Consider the following 8,466-nt stretch of genomic DNA (forward strand, 5'->3'; position numbering starts at 1 on the left):
GCTCTCTGCCTTGGTAAAGAGGTGTGTGCTGGCATCTTCCTGGAAAGTCCAGTGGCCAAGAGATGGTGGGCTCCATGAGAGCCTGCAAGGGCTTCCTCTAGGTCCTGGGTGTACGTGGGGTAACCAGGTGCCTGGGTTGTAAAGTACAGTTTGCATGGTTGAGTAGCAGTGAAAAGAGAGTTTGAGATTTAGAGGTTCTTTTGGACCCCTCACAGTAAAACTGTGAAAAAATTCATAAATGAGCACGGCACTCATCAGAACAAAAGCTGTAACCTTTTTTTACCAGCAAGAAAGAAGTTGTAAGGTTGCCTTTTTCCTGCAGAAGCAGATTGTTTTCCTATACACTCAGGAGATAAAAGTAGTCTTTTTTTTTTTTTTTTTGTCCCTATTGTCTTATCCTTTCTTCACATGTCCTTGACAGAAATGCAGGACCCCACCACTGTGCTTTGACCCCTCACAGCTTTGTCTTCAGTCCCTGCAAAGCAGGATGGGTCTTGAGGTTTCTCCACCAGCCTCTCCAAGAAGAACCTTGTTGTGCCATCCAGTTTCAACTCAGAGTAGCATCTCTCATTCCAAGCCCAGAGAGACATGGCACAGCATCTGTTGGGCAAGTAACTGTCCAACTGCTTTGGCTTTCTCTTTCTGTGTTCAAGCTTGGCAAAAAATAAAAATCCCAGAAAGTGTAAGCCTGAAGTATCCCTCTGAGGTCAGTGTGAAACTTGCTGCAGGGGAATGGGATGCTCTATTTCAGCCTTGGACCTCACATCCCTCTGGAGAGCTCCAGGCCTTTTATTCATGTCTTGGCTCCAAGCTTGGGTTTTTCCTTCAAACCAATCCAACTGGAAAGTGTTTAGGAACTGCTAGCCTTGCTGTTCCCCATTCATCTGTTCAACACAATGTCTGTCATTCTCTTTGAGTTTTAGGAGTTAATTGAGTGGATACTTTCTGATCATAGCCATAACTTCAGCACCTGCTGTGGTGAAGGTGCAGCCTTTTGAGATGACTTCAAGTCCACCATCTAGGTTTTCTTAGAGGTAAGTAGGAGCGCATGAGACTTTTTTATGTGATGCCACTGAGCTAGGCTGCTGGATTACACAGCTCGATCCGGGTCAGTCCAAAATCCAGATAAATTTAGATCAGACATCAAGCCCTGCCAAAGGCTAGCAGATCAAAGCAATAAGAGTACTGGCGTGGGAACACAATAATATTCACTACATTGGCTTCCACTCCAGTTCTGCAACAGATCTCTGTGAGTCTGGGCAGGCCATTTCTCTTCCACCACTTTGATTTAAGTGGCTAGCGACTCACAGCACCATCTTTGTGCATTTTTTTCAGCAGTGGAGCTAAGGCTTGCGCTAGCGCCAACAGAGATCAATGGTAATGATAGGGAAGAATTAGTAGGGGCTAGTAATGACTATTTCTCCATCTAGTAATGACTATTTCTCCATCTGTTGGAGACTTGCTGTCTTATACGATCAGGTACAACTGTCTTTCTCCTCCTGTGTTATTGGCCTACAGCACTTTCTGCGTGTTTCATAACTGGTTTTGGCAGTGTGAAATGCCACACCACGTTTTGTGGCATTGGAAGACTCTCTTTCTTGGAGTTAAAGAATGGTCCTTACAGACTATTTGTGGTACCGCTAATGCACTGTTTCAAGTGACCAGGGAAAGTATCCTGTCACCACAATGAGTAAGTAACCAGGATAGGTTTTTATAGCTGGCAAACTGATCCGCCATACTCTGCATACGGGAAAGCTAATGTATCTGTATTTTTTTTTTTTTTTTTCTGAAGTCTAAAATGACTTAAACTCTTTCCTCTAGGTTCTGAGAGGATGTAATTTTCGAAGTGGTGAAACCTCACAGCAGCAGGAGCTGAATAAATTCACAGAGAGCTGATCACACCTACTTGCAAGAACTCGTGCTACTTTTACTTCTGGTTTAATGATGAAGAGGAAGAGGAAGGAAGAGGACGTTTCTGACAAAAGATCTGGCAACACAGCATGTAAGGTAGGGCTGATTCGAAGGCAGTGCCCAATCAGCCCAAGGCACCAAAGATGCAACAGAATGGAACTAATCTTGAAGACACTGTCTTCTCTTAAGCTGAAGGACCATCTTTTTTTGAGACAACTGCTACCATCAGAAACTTCCAGCCATGTGGGCTTTTCTTCAAGGACCATGCACAAACCCAGACTATGTTTCCAGCTGTACAGAGCCCAGAGTCTGGAAAGGACAATTGAGTCTTCCGTTGTTTAACCTGAGCCTATTTGTACACCACCTGCCATTGTCCCACATCCTAATGCATCTCCTTTGCCGCAGCACTGCGATCTGAGTTTGGAACCTCCTAGAGGAAAACCAAGTGCAAAACTTGCACTTGAAGGTCAGAGAGGGTCACGCTTGTTCTGTTCTAGAAATCCCTCACTGGCAAGGGGCCACTTTGGAGTGTCCAATTCCTTGTTGTTACCTAAAGGAAAAGCTGCTTTTGCCTTCCTTTGGCTTTTTTTAGAAGCTGGCCCCTTTTGCTCAGGTGAGGAAAGGTGCTCTCCTCTCCAAGGTGGCCTGGTGCAACTCCTCAGACCAGTGCCCAGCTGAGGTAAGGCAGAGAAAGCCTTTCCAAGTGGGACATCACAGTGCTGGTACATCAAAGAGTCTTTTCACTGGAGTGTTGGGGTATGTCTGCTCTTCCACGATGATGAGGCATAGGGCAAAATCTGAGCAGGATGAGCTAAGTGCTACAGAGTAAGTTATCAGGGAAGAAAAAGCTGATTTGCAGGCTCCAGCAGTAGGGAGCTAACAGCGTTTCCATCATCTCGTGTTAGAAGTCAGTGCTGCTGAAGACCTGGCCATGACCAGAACCCTAAGCAGAACCCAAGCAAAGTCTCCAGATAGAGACAGACTTGTGTCAAATAGGGAGCAGGGCCAAGAACCCAGAGTGTGCCTGTCCTCGTAGTCTGTGTTTGGTCACGCAGAGGAACATGGACGCTTCCTTGGCAGAGGAACGAGATGTCGCTAATTGCTAACTCCCCAAGGTCAGGATGAAGTTAGAAGGTGAAAAAATAGGTGCAAGCCCCAGAAATGAGAATCAGAGAATCATAGAATCATAGAATGGCATAGGCTGGAAGGGACCTCAGAGATCAGAAGTTGAAGGGTGCCAAAGTGGCCGTGGGCTGGAGTTTCCAGCTGTCTTTGTTCCTTCCTAAGGGAAAGAAAGAAACGCTCCAGCCTGGCCAAAGCCCCTCCTGGAGGATACATTTCCTGGGAACTCTCACTTTGATGGCTGTGAAATCCATAAAGTTTTTCTTCTTATATCTGGGAAACTACAGTCAAGCTCCTGTGGGGCTGTCCTTGGTTAAATAAATGACAGTAAAAATAACTCACAAATGCAACACCAACTTGGGCACGTAAATCAATGCCTGGAGTGCCCGTTAAGGTAAGGTGCCCCCTTTTAGGGCGGGGGTGTCTGTGAAGAAGCCATCCTACAAGCGAAACCCAGTCGAGGAGGAGGAGGAGGCAAAATCCCATCAAGACATGACTCACAAACCCATCAGCAATTTAATTGCAGAAGAGATAGAAAGATTTAACGTGGCTGTCAGCAGCATTCTTCAGGTCGCACTGCAGCGTAAAAGAGAGTGTTAGAACCTGGGACTTAAACTAAACAGATTTCCTATAGGAAACACACACAAAATTACATTGCTTCTAAAGTTACTTTTATAGACATTTTCCCTGAGAAATATTTCTCCCTGGAAAAATAAATTCACAGGATGTAATTAAAACAGTTATATGTGTACACTGGAATGGCCCCTTTAAGTGCTTCACCAAATGCACCACTAAATAAGGGAATGAAAGCCAGCTTTGTTTAAATCTATTAATAACAATATGTATTAATTATAAAATGAGACATTGTTCTGTTAGTTTATGGGTATGAAAATAGCCTTTAATAAGGCTGAGACTAGAATACTCAGCTTTTCAGTTGTCTCCACCGTGAAAAGGGCTTTGAAAATCTACCATAATCTACTACTTTTACTTGTCAAACCCTGACCCGATAAAGGCAACGGGTATCAGATTCCATACCCCATGGATTCTGGTAATAACCAGGTGCTGATGACTGTATATTTTTCTGCTTTTCTTGCTTTTTTCTTTGGGTTTAGCTTTTGTTTAAACAAACAAACAAAAAAAAGAGGCAACTGCATTGTATTGGAGTTTAACTTTCACACTTGGGGAACAAAGCCTTAAGAGGTTTATATGGATCCAGCTCTGCATTGTGCAGGGTGCACTGGTGCTCCCAAATCTGCTCAGATTATTAGGGATAATAATGATCTCTGGCCTCCACCCACACACCTCAGGCCCCACTGCCCCAGTCCAGCAACGTGTGGCAGACCTACTCACCCAGCTGTGACAAGTGCCCAGGCTACAACACTCCTTTTCTGCCTGGAAGAGGGTCCTCAAAGGTGGGGAGATGTTGCCACCTGATGCCAAGCAGGGGGTAGCTTTTTCCTCGCGTGGTTTCCTGCTTTTGGAGAAGCTTTGTGAAGCATCAGGAAGGGAAGGCAGCCCGCTTCATCAGTATTTACAGCCCAGCTAAAATATTCTTGAGAGGCTATTCTGTCTTTCCTTCCCACTTCTCGCACCAGAAGGACTGTGTAATGTGATACTCCTGACCTGAGGAAGGGATGCTGGTCTTATTAAAAGCGGGCTGAGATAGCCTGGTGTGAGAGAGATGCATCTCTCACGTTAGAGTTTACTACACCTGGTGGGTACCTTTTGTTTTCTCTTTGATTAATTCATTTCACTTTTTATTCTTTCTCTAGTAGGGATAAAAGCGAAAAGTAAAAAGCCAAAATTACACCTTTATACCCCTATTAACAATAGCTACATAATGTTTTTTATTGCTATAATGCTGTCCTGATGACAAATAAAACATTTCCACGTCATTCAGGCATGACAGGCCATATTTTCCATATCTCTCTCAAGCAGAGCAGGGTAACATTTCTAGTGCCTCTCCAGTCCAGGACCTCTTTTTGAGGGGAGAGCTAAGAACTCAGGGTCGTTTATTAAAAGAAATGTTGCATCACTGGTAGGAGAGAGATGCTGTAAGAGGGATTATCAGAACAGTCAATGTTATTTCTTTACTGGAAGCTGATTTTTTGTAACCGAAACATTTTAAATAGCCTCTCCGGAGCCACTTCCAATAAGGAAGAAAAGAAAAAATAAAAGGAGAGACAAAAGAAGCAGAGAAAAATGAACAGGGGTTGATCTGAAATACCTCGAAACAGAAACCTCTTCCCCGGGAGCAAGGAGAGGTGGTTGAATGTGTGGAGTCGAGAGTCAATTTTCATTTCTTAATTAGCTCTAAACCCCCACACCCCGCCACGGTGAGCGAAAGCCCGGCCGGGGACCGCTGCCCGCGCGGCTCCTCGCAGCTGCTCAGCATCGCCGCATCCGAGCGGGGAAAAAAAACGGGGAAAACAACCGGGGAAATGTTTTATGTTCACACTCCACCTCGGAGGTGGGCCGCCGTCCAGAGCGCGCCGTAAAACAGGCAGGAATGCCGCTGGTTGGGAACATGCTCGTAATTCTTGTGCCCCTCTTTCCAAAAGACACCTTTCTTCATGTAATTGTTTTAAAACCGCAGCATGTTCGCGTTACCCTCTGTGGAAATCACATCTGAAAATGACTTTGTAGTTTCTTTTTTCAGCGCTGGGATTTAGGAGGGGGCTAGTTCTTGCTTTGTTTAGTTTCCTTAAATCCCCCCTCACCGTAACAGCCGGGGGCTTCTTTTCCCCTTTCATTCTCCTTGGGCTCAATTCAATAAATATACATCCGGCTCCTTCGCAGTCGTAGTCTGGCTTAATGAAATTGTGCGAGGCACTTCCAAGGGAAGGATGTTTATTTTTCTCTGCTGATTCGGTTAGGCTGGCCCAGGTCTCGTGTGCCCGGAGAGCCGCTCTATAAAGAGACCCTTGTGATTGCAGCGGGGACGCCGTGTCAGCCGGTAAGTGCCTGCACTCACTCAACACCGGGATTCTCTTACCGCAGAGCCGGGGCGCGGGTGGGCGGCTGTGTTTTCCACATACAGCACATGGCGGGGGGGAAAAGCACGCTCAGAGCATAGTGTTAAGGTGGGAAAGTCAAGCACTCACGAGGCAGATCTAGCTAGAGCTGTCTGGAGAGCAGGCTTAATTCATCTGTTTATGTGAGCACATTATGAAACAGTCTCTTATTTTTGCATAGTCCCATGCTTGTTTTCAGTTAATGGCATTTTCTAGCTTTTGCCAGAACTTGCCGCCTTCACTGTGTGCTTTCTCCATAGATGCCCATGGCAGGGGGGTTGGAACTAGATGATAGAATCATAGAATCATAGAATGGTTAGAGTTGGAAGGGACCTCAAAGATCATCTAGTTCCAACTCCCCTGCTATGGGCAGGGAAACCCTCCACTACACCAGGTTGCCCAAAGCCTCATCTAACCTGGCCTTGAACACTTCCAGGGATGGGGCATGATGATCTTCGAGGCCCCTTCCAACCCAAACCATTCTAGGATTCTATGATTCTATGTCCAACACTGTGCAGATCCTGATGCCTGTTCCTAACTGGATGCAGCAGTGAAGTCGGGCATCTCCAAAAGCACAGCCACTGAAGGAAGGTGGAGATGGTAGACACTGCCATGGGGGATTCAGTGAGTCTTTTATCACTAATGCAGGTTTATGAGTTTGTTGCTCAATGTTGGTGAGTCCAGATTTCACAGTAGACCTCATCTGAGACAGCAGTCCTATTCCAAGTCTCTGGCAGCTGCACTGAAATGGACCGCCTGAAATGTCTTGATGGGTTGGACTACATAATCTTTAAAGGTTCCTTCCACCCCAAACCATTCTACGACTTCTGTGAACTATTCCTGACTGTGCATCAGGAGAAGAACGCTGGTTTGGGACATTTTGCACCTTTGCAGTGGAGTAGGAAAGCCTGACAATGTGCAGTGTGGGTGGACTGTGCAGAAAAGTCAGATGCATTCAAATGCCAGTAGTTCAGGTGATTCCTGTTCTCTTTGGGCCTGGCACTGAAAGTTCACCAAATAAACCATGTCCTTTGCCTGAGAGACCTTCAACCAAAGCCACGAGAGAGGAAGTCTCATGCCAGCATTGCCAGCAATAAGCATTGGGGAATCAGGAGCCAGGTCTCTCCTGACCCTTAGTTCCTGATCTGAAATTGAGTTTGCAAAGCATCAGATTAAAAACAACTCTCACACTTTCATTTTTGCCTTCCCATTCACAATTTCAAAATTTTCTACCCAGTGATGAGGCCCTCAATATATTTTTGAATGAAAGCTGAGTGTCTTTTACAGCATGTCTGGCTCTGCTTTCCATGACGTGGGGGTTAGGAAATCTCCATCTTCCCATTGAGGGCAGGGGACGGTAGCTCAGGGAGCACCAGGGACCTGCCAGAGATCATGCAGTGAGAAGCAGAGATGGGAACCTAGATCCTGTGAGGGGCAGTCTGCTTTCCCTCTTCCTACTTGTGTTGCCCTCAGCTCCTTAAACCGCAGCCTTGCTTTGAGATAAGCTGGTCTTGCTGCTTTGAGTTAGATTTGCTTCCCACTTTGCTCCTGATGGAAACGTTTGATGGTTATAAAAAAATGGAAGCGACTCCTTTCAGATTAGGTTCTCCTCCTTTTTGATCTGCAAAAGCCAACCAAGTGTTTCCATTACGGCAGCTACTTCTCCCTTCAGCTGAGGGTGGGGACGGAATGCTGCAGGCTGGAAAGGGTGTCCATCCATCCACAGATTGCTATCAGCTGTTGGGTAAGTTGGTGTTAGCTCTCCGGTGGGTACATCTCGGTGTACAGGAGATTCCGGTCCAGAGAAAGAGAGGATGAAATCAATTGACTAACTATAACTTTGAACAAAGATTCTGACCCTGTCTGTTGTCGTTTAACATTTTAAAAACTGGGAAGAGTTTCAGATTCTTTCTGTATCACACTCTTCTTGTGATACAGAAAGCCCCAGGGCTGTACCAGACCTGTCCTTTGCTAGAGGCAGAGTCTGCAGGCTTGCTGTAGCTTATATGAAAGCATTGGAGTTGTTTTGTGTTCGACATTTTTTGCCTAGGAGCTTATGTACTTTTTTAGTGTCTTCAAACAGTGGTGCTAGCAAAGTGAAGGACAAATATTCCCATATTATCCAGCAAATTATGTCATGGTCTTTTTTTTTTTCTCCGTTCAGGGACTAATTTCTCTTTCTAAATTCTAATTTCTCTTCTGGAGAAGAGAAGGCTCCGGGGTGATCTTATAGCAGCTTTCCAGTACCTAAAGGGGGCCTACAGGAAAGCTGGAGAGGGACTTTTTACAAGGGCGTGTAGTGATAGGACAAGGGGCGATGGATTTAAACTGAAAGAGGGGAGATTTAGGTTAGATATAAGAAAGAAATTCTTTACATTGAGGGTGGTGAGGTACTGGAACAGGTTGCCCAGAGAAGTTG

The sequence above is a fragment of the Tauraco erythrolophus genome, chromosome 8 (assembly GCF_009769465.1).
Source record: "Tauraco erythrolophus isolate bTauEry1 chromosome 8, bTauEry1.pri, whole genome shotgun sequence".
NCBI lineage: Eukaryota > Metazoa > Chordata > Aves > Musophagiformes > Musophagidae > Tauraco > Tauraco erythrolophus.